The 18958-nt window shown below is 30.2% G+C and overlaps 1 pseudogene; it reads left to right on the forward strand.

Moving 5' to 3' along the window:
• LOC104900396 (probable sesquiterpene synthase) overlaps nucleotides 1–18573 on the forward strand; it is a 26765-nt pseudogene extending 8192 nt beyond the window's left edge.
• The last annotated feature ends 385 nt before the right edge of the window (nucleotides 18574–18958 follow it).

The following is an 18958-nucleotide window of genomic DNA, read 5'->3' on the forward strand; positions in this document are numbered from 1 at the left end:
CTAAATTTAAGATATTATATCAAAACGGTTACCGGACACGTATTATATTGGTAATGTTTATATAAACAAAATTCTAAAATTACTAATTAACATATTATTGTTTATTGTATAAGTGATTCAGTTTATTATGGTCTATAATAAATTAAATATTCATTGTAGAGTTTGATTTATGTAAAGCTTTATATATGATTTAATAGATATCATTGGACAACTGACGGGGTACAGTGAAATAACTGAAACTACTAAATCCCGAATGATGACTATTGAGTTGGTTGATACATGGTAAGTTATATGGTAAACAATTTAATTGCTATTTAAATATAATATTTTAAATAATACATTGTACATATATGTATTAATATATATGTTATTTGTATGGATTTTATGTTTAGTAATACAAGCTTGAATTGTGTGCTTTGGACTACCCATGCTGACGAGATGACTCAATTTCTCAAAACCGAAGGAAGTGATTGTGTTATTATTGTCATCATGCAGTTCGGGAAAATAGCTAGCTTTCATGGTTTGTTTAAATTTTATCTATTTATTTTATTTTTCATTTCTCTATATATTAATATGTATTAAATTAATATTATGTTACTTTTGGAAATATATTTATTTTTTTAGGAGAGATACATGTTTGCACTTCCCGCTATGCTTCAAGATTGTTCATTAATGACGATATTCCTGAAATTAGTAACTTCAAGAATAGGTTGGATTTCGATTTTATATTGATATTTTTTAAAATATTCATGTTTTTAAATGTTATATTTATATTGCTATGTTAATATATATTATAATAATTATGTAGCTTTCCTTCAAGTGGTGAACAAAAGAGTGGACAATTGACACAATAATTATCTAATGACACAAATGACTTTCTAAAGGAGGAATCAATCAAGGATATATCTGATCTACTTGAGATGAATAAGGTTATTGAATGTTGACATTGTCTATATCTTTTAATAAGTTTATTTACTATAATATTATGAAGCTGATAAAAAATGTATCCTTATATTTGTTTATTATAGGCTGGAATATGTGTTAGCTTGGCAACTATTGAAGATATTGATATTCAATATAGTTGGTACTATGATGTTTGCAAAAGATGTAATAGTGGATTGGTTAGAGAAGGAGATGTAACTCGATGTAGGAAGGACAATCATGTTGTCAAATCAACCGTCCCAAGGTAGTTATATGGTAATCCAAACCTAATGTGTTGTACATAAAAATACGTTATTTATACAACTTATATGATTTATAATTTTATAAAGCCAAATAGTATAAACTAATTCTTAGTATGAAGTCTGATAATATATGTATAATGGAACGCCTTCCCGCAGAAACTGTTGTTGATATTATTTCACATGTTGGAGCTAATTCTATCAGAGATTTATTTAGGTGCAAATTAAGGTATGAACCATGATCAACTAATTATTCATACGTTTTTACAATATCCTTTATAAATAATGTGTTAAGATAATAATTTTTTTGATATAGTTGCAAGACACTCAATGTTATTTGTGAAGATAACAAAGTTCTACAAAAGTTATCAATAGAAAGATTGCTAAGATTATCTTGGGATTACATAGATAAGATGGATTTCATATTTACACGATGTTTAGAGTGCAACAACGTTGAGGCTATTGTTCGAGTTGGAATGGTAATTTTTTTCTACAAGAAGTTATTCATAATATAATTAATTTATAGGCCTTTACATTCATATTAAGTGTATGTTATTTGATTTTTTTTTCAAGTATATTTTATATTGGTTTATTCATATATCTATATGTTTTTTTATAGGCATACTTTTTTACTGATTTGAGGATAGAAGATGGTATTTCATTTTTTCGAGAAAGCATCAAATGAAGGATATTTAGTTGCAACTTATTTGTTGGGACTTATATATCTTTGTAGTCAAGAAGCGAGTTACAAGGAAGTTGGTTTCAAAATGATACCAAGTACGTTGATGAAAATGGATTTGAAGGAGATTGTAGAATGTAGGAAGAAAATTCGTTCTAATTTTTCGGGAGTATGGATAAAAAATAAGATGTCTCTTGAATCAGGATTTTATTTATGTGATAGAGAACAAGCATGTAAGCTGGATATAAATCTTTTTGAAGATCATGAATGTTACTACGAAGTTTCAGATGATCATAGAATATTATGTGATTCTTGCAAGTATAATCGAGAACTTATGTTCTTTTTATCATTTATGTATTAAGTATAATTATATGTTCGTACTTATAATATAATGATTTAATGCATTAATAATTTGTGTCTCCAAAATTTATTATACCGGAAGTATGTTTGTTATTATAAACGTTTTTACATTGTTTACTCTCACCCCTAATTTCAATATAACTTTGAACTAATCATAAAATAATGATTAGAGTCGACTAATATAATATATTGCGGACTAAATTCAATTATTTCAACGTTAATATTAAATACGTTAGTAGTATTGTATATTTAATAAAGTTTAAAATTTTAAATGGTGAGTATTAACAGGAAGTATGTCTAATTTAAGGTAATGTTATCTTATAATATCCGTTATGATTCTAATGTTGTAAAAAAAAAATTATTAAGGTTGTAAACCTTCCATAATATTACATGATAATTTAACCTAATCGTAGCTAGGTAATATTTGATAACTAAAATTAAGGCTAAAATCAGGATTGAAATATTTGCCAACTATACGTAGATATGTATTCCTATTACATAATATATATTATGTATGTATATCAATTCTCATAGTTTATAATATTCATTCAAATAATATATTAAGATATACTATGATTATTTATTTTTAATATTTCAATTCATTCACCAATTCGAAATGAATAATGAAAATGATGATCCAAGTGCATCAAATCAATATCGTCATGTTAAGAAGGGAAGGGGTTCGAAACGACATGCATATCATACATGTATGTATTCATCAAACCGTTTATAGTTAGGTTTTATATATGAATATATGATATTCCATCTTCTTTCCAATAAATACAATATAACTAATTATTACATTACAATTAAACTATAAACATTACAATAACTAATTATTACATTTAACATTTCACAATATTGATGGAATATCAAATATTTCTTATAAAACTAATTATAAACGGTTTAGTAATCATTTTTTAAATCAAAGAAAAATAATATATAAATAGTATAATATATAAGTATTAGGATTCTCACCTAAATTCTTCATATATTTGTGCGATGTGTTATAAGTTGGCTCATTATACTAATGTTATTCGAATGTATATCCACATGAAAACAACAAAACAAATAAAATATTATTATTTCAATACACTATTATATTTAAGACTATTAATTACAATTGATGAAGTTTTAAACTTTCAGAAATATCAAACACTATCTAATGTATATGTATTTTATTCCATGGCAATATGTACGTTTATTAATTATACAAGTATTCCTTCAACTAAATTCTATAACATGTTACATGGTATGTATTGTTCATTGTATTTGTCTATACATATTTGCTTCTAATATATCATTTAATATTCGTGGTTATGTGAAATATAACATTTATTTGGTGTTTTGCAGATAATGTTAGTCAAGAACAAGAACTACATTTTCATTCCCAAAGAAGTCACATAAGTTGTATTACACAAAGAACTCCTTTATGCGACATATCTAATGGTATTTCTATTCTATAATATTCCCATTATAATGTTAAAATAGTTAAAAGCTCATGAATGTAGTTACTTTAAAGAAACATTAGCATGCAATCTAAATACTCAATCACATTTATAATAATAACCAATAATATATCTTATGTAATTATAAATTTATCATGTATAATTATATCTTCGTACGAAAAAAATTGTATATGCACAATTTTTTGTTCACTTTCTATTAAACTTATGTATCTTGAATTGACCCATAATTCACCAAATTTTTACATGCAAATGAATATAACAATATAATTTATTGTAGTTATTCATATCTTTTTAAGATCTCTAAATAAAAAGTAAAAAATGCATATAAATATAATACAAACTGTATATACATAAACGAAAAAAAAAACATGTTTAAATTAACAAAAATAGTTGTTTCTTACCTTAATTTTCAATAAACATTAACATGCAATCTAACTACTCAATCATATTTTTATTAATAACCAGTAATATGAATTATTATAATTAAAGAAAAATTTAAATTATAGATTTATCATGTATACTATTATCGGAAGAAAAAAAAATTATAAAAGAAATTATTTTGTCACTTACTATTAAACTTTTTAACTTAAATTCACCCATTATTCATCATAAATTTTACATGCAAATGAAATTTCGAATAATAATTATTGTATTTATTCATATTTTTATAAGTAAAAGCAAAAAAAATATAAAACAACATATCCACATAACATATACCATATTAACAAAAACGAAAAATTAAAAGAAAAATAAAACTTACCAAAAATCTTTAATTTCATATTGAATATGTTGAGATGATGACATGCAACTACATTTTGCAAGTAATTCGCCCATAACTAATCAACATTTGAGAAATTCCCGAATTAATACTTTGAAAAAATGGAAATATGTAGAATTTCCATATTATTTTCTACCGAGACATTTCGAAGCAAAAAAATATGATTTTTTGTTGTGTTCTCATGTTTGATGTTGATTTTGTGTATTTGATTAACAAAAATAGTTGTTTCTTACCTTAATTTTCAATAAACATTAACATGCAATCTAACTACTCAATCATATTTTTATTAATAACCAGTAATATGAATTATTATAATTAAAGAAAAATTTAAATTATAGATTTATCATGTATACTATTATCGGAAAAAAAAATTATAAACGAAATAATTTTGTCACTTAATATTAAACTTTTTAATTTAAATTCACCGATTATTCATCATATTTATACATGCAAATAAATTTCGAATATTCATTATTGTATTTATTCATATTTTTATAAGCAAAAGCAAAAAAAATATAAAACTACATATCCACATATCATATACCATATAAACAAAAAACGAAAAAAAAGTATTAAAACTTACCAAAAATCTTTAATTTCCATCTTGAATATGTTGAGATGATGACATGCAACTATATTTTGCAAGTAATTCGCCCATAACTAATCAACATTTGAGAAATTCCCCAATTAAAACTTTGAAAAAATGGAAATATGTCTGTTCCCATATTATTTTCTACCGAGACATTTTGAACCCAAAAAATCTGATTTTTTGTGTTTTTTCATGATTGATGTTCAATTTGTGTATTTGATTTTGAGAATAAAAAAATTGTAGGACAAAATCGTGAAAAATGAATAATGTTTTTTGGGAATTTTTTGAGGAGTAGATGAAGAAATTTGTGAAGATTCTAGAGAGAAGTTAGAGAGATGTAGAATAAAAAGAAGTTGTGTCATGATTTTGAGAAATGAAATGAAGTAAATAAGCAATGCAGGTGAATCATCACAAATATAAATAAAAGGTTGCTTATAAATGTTGTCTTGACCAAAATATAATCACTACATACATGTTGGCTTATAATTTGATATTTTGTACATAGTCAAATGGTATGTTATACTAATGTTATTCAATGTTTTTAAAAGAAAACAAATAATATATAGGGTAATTTAATGAAAGCAGTCTATTTTAATGTCAATAAACATGAATTTTAAGAAGACTTTATATGTAAACATATTATCTTTAACCCTCTCAATATTAATTTATTTGTGATACTATGATTACATAAGATATAGTCATAATAAAATATTATGATTCTAAATTTAATTAATTAATATATTCACAAATTATCGTTTGTTTTGGTTTTCATTTGGCAATTATATTATCGTTATATAACTTCACTTTTTGTATTGTATTGTTTTTGTTTGTTTGCAGTATCCTCAAGATCTCTAAATCAAGTTGTATTAAAACAAATTGAACAACGATGTGCAAGGCAAAAACGAAAACTAATATTATCACAAAGACGTGAAAAAGTTTCGGCCAATTTAGGACGCAGCAATCCGTATTTAATTCCAATGTTTTTTGTCGTTCATTGAACGGTATAGATGTGTACTATAGAGGCTATTATTATACGAAATATTATCGTATGTTAAATATAAACTTATTTGATCTTTTCGTATTATATTCAGATGGATCCGTTGTTAATTCACCGTAATAAGCACAATATTTAATGATTCAAGTATTATTTGTACTACTCCATTGGGGCGTATAGGTAAATATATGATAAATTCCCTTTATATGATAATTAAATTTAATTTTTGATATTAAGTTAATTAATTTACAAATTTTTATTTTTGTAGATTTGCAATCATCATCTTCTAATTTGTCTTTTGAAGCACCGCTAAACACAATTATTGCTAACAATAATCCTACCAGCATTGTTGTCAACGGTATACGCTTTACATACATTGCGATATGTAATTATTATTATTTATATTAAACGATTAAATAAAATTAAAATGCAAAATCTCATGAAGATATTTATTTGACATTTACTTTAGCCACACAATCTCCTTCTGATATTGCCAGAAGTAACAGAAAGCGGATTATGTTAGAAAAAAGAGCTCGAGGTATGCATTCTGTACTATTCAATGAACTGATTGTATTCGATAATTACATCGATTTTTTTTATATTAACTAAAACGCAATAATTAATAGGCAGCTCTATGATTTCTGGAGACATGTTGGAATTGGCACAATCTCATAGTAATGTTAGATCTAAGAGACGTGTGGTTCGAAGTTCAAATATCCTTAAATCAGTTACACGGAGAATTATAAATGGTATTAATTTATTATTTACTTATTAAATACAAGTATTAATATTTGAAGTACTTTTCACATCGTATCTAAAATGTATTGTTTTTTATGACTGTTATATAAAGATGAAAATATTGAATCAAGTTCTCATGACCAATCAAATACTACCGTTCAAGATGACTGTGTTACAGAAGACGATAGTGACAACGACGTCAATTATATGGATATCGTTACAGGTTGGCATATAATTTGTAATAACTATTGCATATCATGCGAAATGTCGTACTTATTATTATGATTTATTGTGTTGTCTTCTTAATTATGTTTATATCGCATATTTATTACTAATTTTGTTTTTTCACAGAGAGCTACTCAGATTTAGGAGATCCAACACATGTATGTGAGTTTTGTGGCGCGGAAATGTGGTTCAATGAGAAAGCTAACAAGAAACCCAAAAACATCAAGCCAAAGTTTTCGTTGTATTGCATGCAAGGGAAGGTTCAGCTACCTCTGCTAAAACATCCACCTCAAATTATTTATGATCTATTGAAGAAGAAACATAATAGAAGCAACCATTTTCTTGAAAATATAAGAAGATATAATATGATGTATTCGTTTACATCAATGGGTGGAAGGATTATTGCACCTACAACTAAAGGTCGAGGTCCATATAATTACAAAATTGGTGGTCAAAATCATCACTTAATAGGTACTTTATTGCCTGCTGATGGTGCACGACCAAAGTTTTCTCAGCTTTACATATATGATACTGAGGATGAAATAAAGAACAGGAAAACAGCTGCAAGGTACAACATAGTAAATGGATTTAAGTATCATTGTAACTTTAATTGTTTAATTTATATATTCCTTTTCAAATCCTAACTTATTATTCATTATGTCTTACCAGTACATCAAACACAGACAAGTTTGAAGATCGCTTAGTCGCAGAATTACAAGATATGTTAGATCATAATAACCCTTTAGCTCATAATTTCAGAATGGCTAGGGATAGGTTTGCATCTAACACGTGTGAGAATTTGAAATTAAAACTTATCGGCAAAAGAGAGTCTGATGGAAGAACTTACAATTTGCCAACAACATCAGAAGTAGCTGCACTTATCGTAAGAGATATTGATAGTGCCGACAAAAGAGATATAATTATGGAAACGAAGGGTGGAAAGCTACAGCAAATTTCCGAACTTTATCCTTCTTACCTCGCTATGCAATATCCACTATTATTTCCATACGGAGAAGATGGATTTAGAACAGATATTATGCACAGGGATAAGACTCCATCAGACGGTTCAACAGGAAAGAGGTTTAAACTCACAATGCGTGAGTTTTTTGCATACAGAATACAAGACCGAGCTCTGGAGGCGGCAACAATACTATTATCTCGGAGGTTGTTATAACAATTCATAGTAGATGCTTACACAATGATTGAAGCTGAAAGGTTGTCTTTTCTTAGACACAACCAACAAAGCTTGAGAGCTGCGAATGTCAAGAATTTAAGAGGTGCTGTCGAGAGAGGTGAAACAGAGGGATCTTCGACTGGAAGTCGTATAGTATTGCCATCTTCCTTCACAGGAGGACATAGTTATATGAGAGAAAACTATCAAGATGCGATGGCTATTTGCAGATGGTATGGTTATCCAGATTTATTCATAATATTTACGTGTAATCCTAAGTGGCCTGAGATAACTAGATTTGTAAAAAAAAGAGGTCTAAGGCCAGAGGATAGGCCAGACATCATATGTCGAGTTTTTAAGATGAAACTAGACCAGTTGGTGAAATTCTCAGAGTGGATACTAAGCGTTGGAGATGTAAATGCTGGCGGTCCTAATGATGGTGAAGCCGTCATCGAGATTGCAAAAGATATCCTTATAGATCCCGGGGCCGATCCGATTTTAGCAATTGTTGAAAGCACGTATCCAGACCTACAGGAACATATTTGGGAAGCTAAATATTTCCAAGAAAGAGCTATTTTGGCTCCAACAAATGAGATAGTGGAGATCGTAAATGATAATGTTCTATCTACTATTCCAGGAGAAGAGAAAGTCTATTTGAGTTCGGATGCTATAAGCAAAGAGGAAGGAAACTTTGGAGTCCACGAAATATACTCCACTGAATTCCTCAATACAATAAAATACTCTGGTCTCCCAAATCATAGCATACGATTAAAGGTTGGTGCGCCCGTTATGCTTCTACGCAATATTGATCAAACATCTGGATTATGTAATGGCACGAGGTTAGTCGTCAATCATTTAGGTAATCGTGTTATTGAAGCTACTGTTATTTCCGGAAGTAATGTGGGTGCAAAAGTTTTTATCCCAAGAATGACATTGACGCCGTCAGACTCCACCAAGTTTCCTATCAGATTTCAGAGACGTCAATTTCCTTTAATGGTTTGTTTTGCTATGACTATAAATAAAAGTCAAGGACAATCTTTGTCTCATGTAGGTCTGTATCTCTCGAGACCTGTTTTTAGCCACAGCCAATTTTATGTTGCTGTTTCCAGAGTTACGAGCAAAAAAGGTCTGAAGATACTTCCTTTTGACAAAGAACACGGAGTGCGTACAAGTACAACAAACGTAGTTTACAAGGAAGTGTTTTCAAACATATAGATTGCGTTAAAAAATCATTTCTGTAAATAACGTTTTGATGCCTTCATATATGATTAGTTAAATATGTTTCGGTATTTTGATTCTTTTTATTGATCATTAGTTATGCTATCAAGCAATTAATACTCCCGTGCATCATGCACGGGTCCTAAAACTAGTTAATAGTTGAAACTATAGAAGACAATCACTCATAATTAAGACCCCAAAGGAGAGTGAAGGATAGTGGGTAAAAACTTCCCTTCTAATTCCAGAAAATCATGACATCGATTCTCATTTCCGCCATTGTGACTCTCTAAAACCAAAAAAAAAAAAAAAAAAAAAATTAGGATCTCGTAACCATTTTTAAGTATAGATAACCTAAGCTTCTAGTTAAAGTTCAAAAGGAGGCGGCTTCAACCTTTTCAGCAGTCTTCTAATAGTAGTTAATAGTTAATACTTAATATAGAGGCGGTTTCAACCTATTCTAATTTTTTATGTTTTTGCATCGCTCTCTGTTTCATTTATCTGTAATGTTCTTCGTTTACTTGGTCAGCAGAATTATTAAGAATAATCAGCAGTAGTGCATCACTAGATCCACTACACCAGTAAAGATATACCACTTCTAGATTTAAGCTCTCTATTCTAAGGCTATATATAACCTAGTTGGTTAGAGCTAATTGCACAGCATTTCAAGAAGCATTTTTAAAACTATAGAAAGTACATTAGGAATCTAGAGTAAGATTCTATACAATGGATCATTTATCTACTCTTATTTCTTCCCAAAATAACACAGAAGCAAAAACTGTTCGTCCACTTGCAAACTTTCACCCCGACATTTGGGCAGACGCATTCTCTAATTACACTCCCCTTGATGAGGTATTAGTTTTTGCCTTCATAGAGTAATATGACAATATTACTTTATAGTTTCTGTGATCTTAAGGAAAAATAGTCATATGTATTCTTAATTTCTTTTCTTAAAGTTTTAGGCATTCTAGGTTTTTTTTCCCATATGCAAAATTACGCTTATAAACAACCCTAATATATAATGGTCGATTAATATAAGGTAAATTCAATTTTTTAGAAACTTTCATGTACTATGCGGGGATTCGACAATTCTTTTACCATGACTCAGGTTTTAAGTTGATCTAGTGGAATGGTGTTGAATCCTATTGATTACCACATGTAAGTGTTTTATATTGGAGAAAGAGGATAGAGACTAAACCACTTTATAAGCTTAAGATGGAACCTCCTTGGGCTTGTAAGTGCGCTAAACTCTCCTCCTCTTTATTGGGTTACCCAGACCCATTTCATATAATCTGAAAATTAACCTGGTATCAGAGCCGCCGAGGTTGTGGATCTCTTTTAAATTGGGCATTTAATCAAGCAACTGGATAATTGATTTTAGATGAACCTCATTGGCTTGTAAGTGGGCTAAACTCTCCTCCTCCTTATTGGGCTACCCAGACCCATTTTTATATAATATGAAAATTAACAATTAGAGGTCTCGGGGACACCTTTTCATTTTATGATATTTCTTGCGTGAATTATATCATCAATTTCATAAATACTTTACAATACTAACGCTATAATTTAAAATATTTGTATGCATGCATATTGTACAAGTATAATACAAATTGCGCATGTCAGTATGTGTATATGTATATTATACGTCATCACATATACACAGGCGATATAATTCATAGATATGTCTACGAGCTAATATATATCAAATTTTACTATTATAACTACACATAGGTATTGTACTACTTGGTACTTGGTAGGCTACTCAAATTCAAAAAGAGCAAGAACTAAGCTTGTACAAAGAGGAAGTTCGGAAAGAGCTAATTGTGCCTGTTGTTAATGATCCAAAAGAAAGACTTCTCCTCCTTGATGCAATTGAAAGACTTGGAGTGGCTTATCATTTTGAGAAAGAAATTGAGACCAACTTTCAAGAATTCCACAAAAATTGTGTTGGTGCTTACTATAAGGATGATCTTCACTTTGTTTCTCTGTGGTTTCGCCTATTGAGCAACATGGTTTTGTGTATCATGTGGTAAGTTAAATATAGAGACTCAAAGCTTTACGCAAGAATTAAGAAACATATAATTCCGATATTAACAATCCTCTATCATATAACATACTTCATCTGTTCTTTATTGATTGTAATAACTGGATTGTACCCTTATTCACACATAATCCCTACCACCATCAATTACGAAGTTCACGTACGTACTGAAAAGTATGGTCATGTGAGCTTTTGTTAATTTTGTTTCGATATATACTATGAAAATATCGAATATTATTTATTTAGGAAAACATAATTAAATATATAAATAGTTAAAGTCGTGTATTATATTGGCAAGCGTGTAAGTCCAAGTTTTACAATTACGAAAGAACTAAAGAATTATCAATATAATGTCATATAATTGAGTGAACTTATCTTGATTGTTGGATGAAGTTAATCGAGCGCTCTGAATTTATTCTTACTTCTCAAAATATTAACAACAATTGCTTTTCCCTAAAACTTGATCTGTTGAAGTTATACTACTCGACTACATATAAATTAATTTCTTTTCATTCTTAGAGAATATCTTAATTAATCAATTGGTGTATTGAAGCAGATGTCTTTGACAAGTTTAAGCATGAGAATGGAAGCTTCATGGACACCTTAAGTACTGACGTGCAAGGGCTTTTAAGTTTCTTTGAAGCCTCACATCTCAGATTACATGGAGAGGATGTCCTCGATGAAGCCCTTGTTTTTACTACCACTCATTTAACAACCTTAGCTTCAAGTTTGAGATCTCCATTATCTGAACAAATAAGTCATGCCTTGAAGCGACCCCTCTACAAATGCGCTCCTAGGCTGGTAGCTAAGTATCAAATTAGCGTTTATGAGTCAGATACTTCACATCATAAAGCTTTGCTAAAGCTTGCAAAATTAGATTTCAACTTGCTCCAAGTACTCCATAAAAAGGAGTTAAGCGATCTTATTGGGTAATTACTTTGATGTTTGAATTCTTTCCATTATTAAGCATGAGTATGATAAGTGCATATATAGTCCTAGAAATATAGAAGTATAGTTTTTAAATTTCTACTTTCACAACAGCATACTTGACTAATATCTTTTCTTCAACTATCAAACTGTTTTAAAATATGTAAGATTCATTCAGTAAGTTCACCCAAACTAATAAGTTATGTGGCAGTGATTCCAACACATGAAAAAAAAAAGATTTTACAAAAATTTAACAACAAAATTTTCATAAGGTACTCTTGTATCTTCTTATCTTTTCTGCTTGGATGGTGTGCGTTTGCCGATGCAGTTCTTTATCCTCATATATCTTTCATTACAAATTAGTAAAACTTATAACAAATGAATATTAGTAAAATACTCATGAGACAAAAACTCCACATGACAAATTTTTGCTTATATATTGAGAAAAATTAAAAGATTATCTCTATTTGTGATTTGTAATGAATATTATCGAGATTACAAGTGAGAAAGATAAAAAGCTAAAGGAGAATAATTATTTGTAAGAAATAAAATGTCAATTTCTTTCTCAACTATATAGTTTTGATGTAAAAAATATGCAGCAAAACCAATTTAATACACATGTAGACCGGTAAATCAAACATTAAAAGGATAAAAATAGAACAATTTTACAATGGCTATAATATTAGATTTTTTTGAAAGAGAAATTTGATTAATTGAATTTATAATATTAGATCAACACTATTTATTAATTAACTTTATAATTAAACAATTGTTATCCCCTAAAAAAAACTATTGTTGAAATTTACACATTAAGAAATTTTATATAATAATTCGATTAATATATATTCCACATATCTTTGTTAATGGTGATAACAAAATATCTAAAGAAAGAAAGGAACAATAATCCAAAAGAAATTAAAGAAGATGACTCACTTACTAATAGTCAAAGACAATTTATTTTCATTTTTTATAAATTAAAAGTAACCTTTTCCATTTTTCTAAGTTTTTAAGGTTCAATTAAATCAATAAGCAAGATTAGTCTATAAAATAAAGGAGTATAATATAATTATAATGGCTATAATTTTATTGTAGCCATTGAATAATCATCCTAAAAAAATATGTACAAACCTAATGAAATTTTGGGTGGAATTGGCTGACAGTTCTTACATAACTCCATCAATCCGTATTGTTATATTATATAGACCAACCATACTCATTATGGAGGGTAATAGCTTCTTCTTCCCTTCCTTTTCATGATCACAACAAAACTACATCATCCTCTTGCAACCATCTCAATTGATTCATTTTTAGAGTGCTTTATCTTTTATTACTCCTTAATTCATTACCTTCACGGCTCGTTTGTTAATTGGTTATAAACGATGGTAATGAGAATGATTTTGTGCGTAAATTTGTGAAGAATATTATTGTTCATTCCCATGGTAATGCTAATTTATCCTAAAGTGTCCACTTCCTTCTTGAATTTTCATTCCCATCCAATACCACCTTGTAGGTAGTAATGAAAATTGCTTCTCCTTGGAGACAAAATACAAGTTTAGGAGTGAGATTGCTTGCTCATGGAGAAAAATGCCTCCCTCATGGAGATTTTAAGGGTGTTTTATTTCCTAATAAAATTACACTTAAAATTCATTCTCATTACCACAATTTATTAACGATTACCAAACGGGCCGTCATTTCCAAGCATGCCCAACAGGAATAGAGCAATAGACATTACTCTCGTTTAGCTAGCATATACTATTATACTATTACATAGCATCTCTTATTGAATGTATTATTATTGAGCAGGTGGTCAAGAAACCTAGATTTCCCAGGGAAATTCCCCTTTGCAAGGGATAGAGTGGCGGAGAGCTACTATTGGACGTTGGGAGTGTGCTTTGAACCCAAATATGCATATGCTCGATCTGTTGTCAACAAATTCTCTAAATATGACTGTGATGGATGACATATATATTCATATGGCAACATTGAGGAGCTGGAACCTTTCACCGAAGCAATATTAGGGTAAGTGAAACATAGACATCTTTACTAGAGATGACAATGGATCTTGGACCCGTCCAGATCCGTAGATCCAAATCCGTTTTGAAGGATCTGGATCTTAGCATTTTGGACCCTGCGGATCTGGGTCGGATCCGGATCCCACACAAAAATGGATCTGGATCTTATGAAGAGGATCCTGATCCGACCTGTAGATTCGTTTCTTATAGTTTGAATATTATAATTTTTAATTAGTAACTTAAGGCTACTGTTTATCTCATTCTCATACAAGATTGAATATTTTAAATGTTGGGATGTTGCTATATTGTAGTTTGGTAAATGTTATAATAATTATATCATTTAGTGATAAGATATTGCAAATATTTGTACAACTTTTTGGAGAAACAGTCAGATCCAGATCCGTAGAACCGTGGATATAGTGGATCCGGATCTGGGTATTGCCTTTTGAGATCCGTAGGATCCGATCCAGATCTGGGTACAGGCTCAAAAACGGATCCGAATCTGGTAGTACCAAGATCAGTCCAGATCCGGTCCGTTGCCGTCCCTAATCTTTAGTTCTCGATTTAGATGAGTAAGAGGAACTTTTAGTTTACGGAAACAAAAAAGAGAACTCTTCATGTTAATAAGTAGGTATGTGTGTGTGTGTAATTTATTAGAAAACTTATGTGGTTGAATTTCAGGTGGACAATGGTTGTGTAGTCAACTACCAGACTGCATGAAATCTATTACGAATTCTGCTCGATACTTGCCACGAGCTTGAAGAAGAGTTAGCTACAGAAGGAAGATCATATGCTGTTCATATCTCCAAAATGAAGTACGTTATCCTTTTGTCAAAACAAAATTAATTTGATCCTCTCCTATATAAAATTACGCTAAATCAACCCAAATTATTTTGTAGTATAATATTCCTTCCGTCTCTTTTTGTTTATTCGTATTAACATATCTACGAATACCAAGAAAGATGCAAGGTGTTAATGATGTAATTTTCATGTGGTGGTTGAAGGGGTAAGGAGAGAGATAACTAATTAAGATTGGTGATATAAATAGTGAGTAGTTGGTGGGACCAAAGTTGGAATAGTGGGGGTTTAATAGTGAAATTCCAATAAAACAAATAAAATAGAGCAGATAAAAACAAGAAATAGACATAAAAACTCTTTTGCGCCTGTTTTGCTGGCAAAAATGACATAGGCCTAATGACATATTTGCCCTATTCTATGAAGAGCACTTGTTTCAGTGTTTGTATATAAGAGGACTATGTCATATAACAACATCTCATAGAAAATTTAAGAGCACTTGTTCCCATTCTAGCTCCCTGTTGCTAAACAAAGTAGGAGGAAGAAAAATACAATTTTATAGCTTTACGTCCAATTCATAAGGAAACTTTAAACACTGAAAGTGGGGATTTATACTCAAAAGCATAAATCCACACAAACACTTCAAATATGGGGTTGAAGTCTTGATGAGAATTAAACTCCCGATCATGAGGTTGGGAGGTGGGAGTTCCAATCATTGGGCTCCAACATGATTCTCAAAGCTATATGTCTATGATACTCCCTCCGTCCCATAATATAAGTCCTGATTCTATTTTTACGCGGGAATTAAGGTAAAGTGGAATCTTGTTTATTTTGGATAAAAAATATTCATTTTTATTGGGAAACACTTACATTATTATATCTTGTAACAAAAATAAAAACTGAACATTAATGTTGCATGGTTTAATGTGTAGAGGAGTTTAATAGGGTAGAAGATTCCAATTTGTCATTAATTATAGTGCATTGGAAGCTGAAATTATGAGGCATTTTGAGATAAATTATTTTCATGAGGGTATTTTGGGCATAATTATTGATTGAAAATAGAAATAGGACTTATATTTTGGGACACTTTATAAGGAAACAGGACTTATATTATGGGACGGAGGGAGTAGTAAACTTAGCTTAATCTTTACTGAACTCTTGTTTTGTTTGAAATAGATAAAAATTAATTGCCAAGCCTACTTACGCGAAGCTAGATGGTGTCATGAAAAGTATATCCCAGCATATGACGTGTACCTCAAGATGCAATTATAAGTGTCACCTACCGTATTATGGTTATGGCAACTTACCAAGGCATGGGAGAAATTGCAAGTAAAGAAGCCCTTGAATGGCTCAGCCAGAAATCAAAGGCCATGAAAGCTCATCCATTTTTTCCAGGATCATAAATGATATGGCTGGACATAAGGTATATATGCATGTTTCCATTATGCTTGATTGCTTGTCTAAAAGTTATATAAATTTCATCTTTTCTTTCTTTCTTTCGTAATAACCTTTCGACTTTTACGCTTTCATATAATTGATATCCTTGACCAAATTTTTTTCTAATGGAAATTGATGAGTACATTGTAAAATTTGTCTACAATAATAAATAACTTATATTAATTTTAATACAATTAATTAAAGTCACAATTATCTGTTGGAGAGTGTCAAAATTTTTAGTGATGAAATTTAGGAAATATGAAAACGAGGTTTAGTTTTGATTCATAATTGATAGTTTTTAGAGTAGAGAGGAGATTAAATAATATATGGAGAAGTTTTGCATTAAACTTGCTCAATTAATCTCAATACAATAAGTGTCTTTTATAGGCTTACAATAAAAAGTAACTAACCTAAAAGTTAGCCACCTACTAAGTAGTGGAAAACATGTCCTACACCATATCCTCCATAACTATTATCACTAATCACATTTTAATTATAAAATAAATTACCCACTAACTTACTACTAGCCACTAATCCAAATTGTTAGGAAAATCATTTGACTACTTTTGGAGCATAATCCAACACCCCCTTTGCTCCAAAAGTTGTAGCAGCCATTTGTAACATCCTATTTTGCGTCATATGGAACCCACTTTGTCAACATTTCAATATGTTGATGCGCATTATCACCAACATTTTTACTTTTTTTTGTTGATGCACATTATCGCCAACTTCACAGTTTTGATGCACTTCTCACCAACGTCACATTTTCGGAGCACTTCTCTCACCACGACCTTGTGAAGCACTTCTCTTCACCACGACTTTGTGAATCGCTTCTCTTCACCACGACCTTGTGAAACACTTCTCTTCACCACGACTTTGTATAGAATCACAAATATATTTTTTTCAACCACTCTTGCCATGGTGGTTTGCCCTACATTTTTTTTCACTCATAAAACAGAAGATGGCCTGCAATGGCTTACTTCTCACTCTCTCTCTTTCTCTCTCTCTTTTGTTTCTTTTTTTTTTTTTTTTGGCCTCCAAGGATCTAACCTAAAGCTCTTGATACCATGATAGTTTTTAGAGTAGAGAGAGATTAAATAATATATGGAGAAGTTTTGCATTAAACTTGCTCAATTAATCTCAATACAATAAGTTCTTTTATGGCTTACAATAAAAAGTAACTAACCTAAAAGTTAGCCACACTACTAAGTAGTGGAAAACATGTCCTACACCATATCCTCCATAACTATTTTTTACTAATCACATTTTAATTATAAAATAAATTACCCACTAACTTACTACTAGCCACTAATCCAAATTGTTAGGAAAATCATTTGACTACTTTTGGAGCATAATCCAACAATAATGTTGTTGTTTTACGGAACAGTTTCAGAAAAATAGAGATCATGTGGCCTCGACTGTGGATTGTTATATGTCAAGCTTTGATGTTTCGGAAGACGAGACTTATAAGGAGCTCGAGAAGGAAATGGAGGAACAATGGAAGGATATAAGATCTGAGATGTTTCGCCCAACTGTTGTCCCAATGCCTTTGCTTACACGAATTCTCAATGCATCTAGGGGAATGTACGACTTGTATGAGATTGGCGAGGATGGCTTTACGACTAGTGAATATATACAATCAAAAGTTGCAGCACTTCTTCTGGAACCTGCTATATAAAAGCATCTATTTTCATTGGAGAAAAGGTCTAGCTTGATTTATAGCTTTATCAAACTACAGCCTACAGGATGGTGTGTTTTTTTTATCAATATATAAAAGTTGATTGAAATATGAAATTTAAATAAGGTGATGCAAGATCGAACCATCTTTACTTGCTTTTTTAGGGTTGTTACATGGTTTTACTTTACTGTTAAAGTGAAGGTTTTACATGTAACTAAAAATGTCTTTTATTGTTATTGTTATTGTTATTGTTAGTCAAGTTAGTTATTTGGAGTAGCTTAATTAAATAAATAGTCCGAAAATCAACTTGTGATCCGTTTACTAAGCTCCAAATAGATAAGTTGTCATGAGTTGTAAAAAGGAAAGTAAACAGGGGAATAGCCCTAGCTTAGTCGTGTGCTTTTGTAAGGATTTATCGAAAGTGTTGTAAAGCTTTCTTAAATCAAATATCATTTTCTTAAGTTGTGCTAGATTCTAGGCTAGTTTCAAAGGGAAACTTTTCTATTAATTTGTCTTGTAATTTCAGCTATGATGATGCTTGGGGAGCAATGTTTTTATTATTATCCTGTATAGATAATACACGTCTAGCCTCATCAAAAGGTTAGAGTTGATTTTGATAATTGTGAGTGTAGCTTATTTCGGTTGCTAACCAAAACCAACACTTGCGAC

Source organism: Beta vulgaris, chromosome 7, assembly GCF_026745355.1.
Source record: "Beta vulgaris subsp. vulgaris cultivar EL10 chromosome 7, EL10.2, whole genome shotgun sequence".
Classification (NCBI taxonomy): Eukaryota; Viridiplantae; Streptophyta; class Magnoliopsida; order Caryophyllales; family Amaranthaceae; genus Beta; species Beta vulgaris.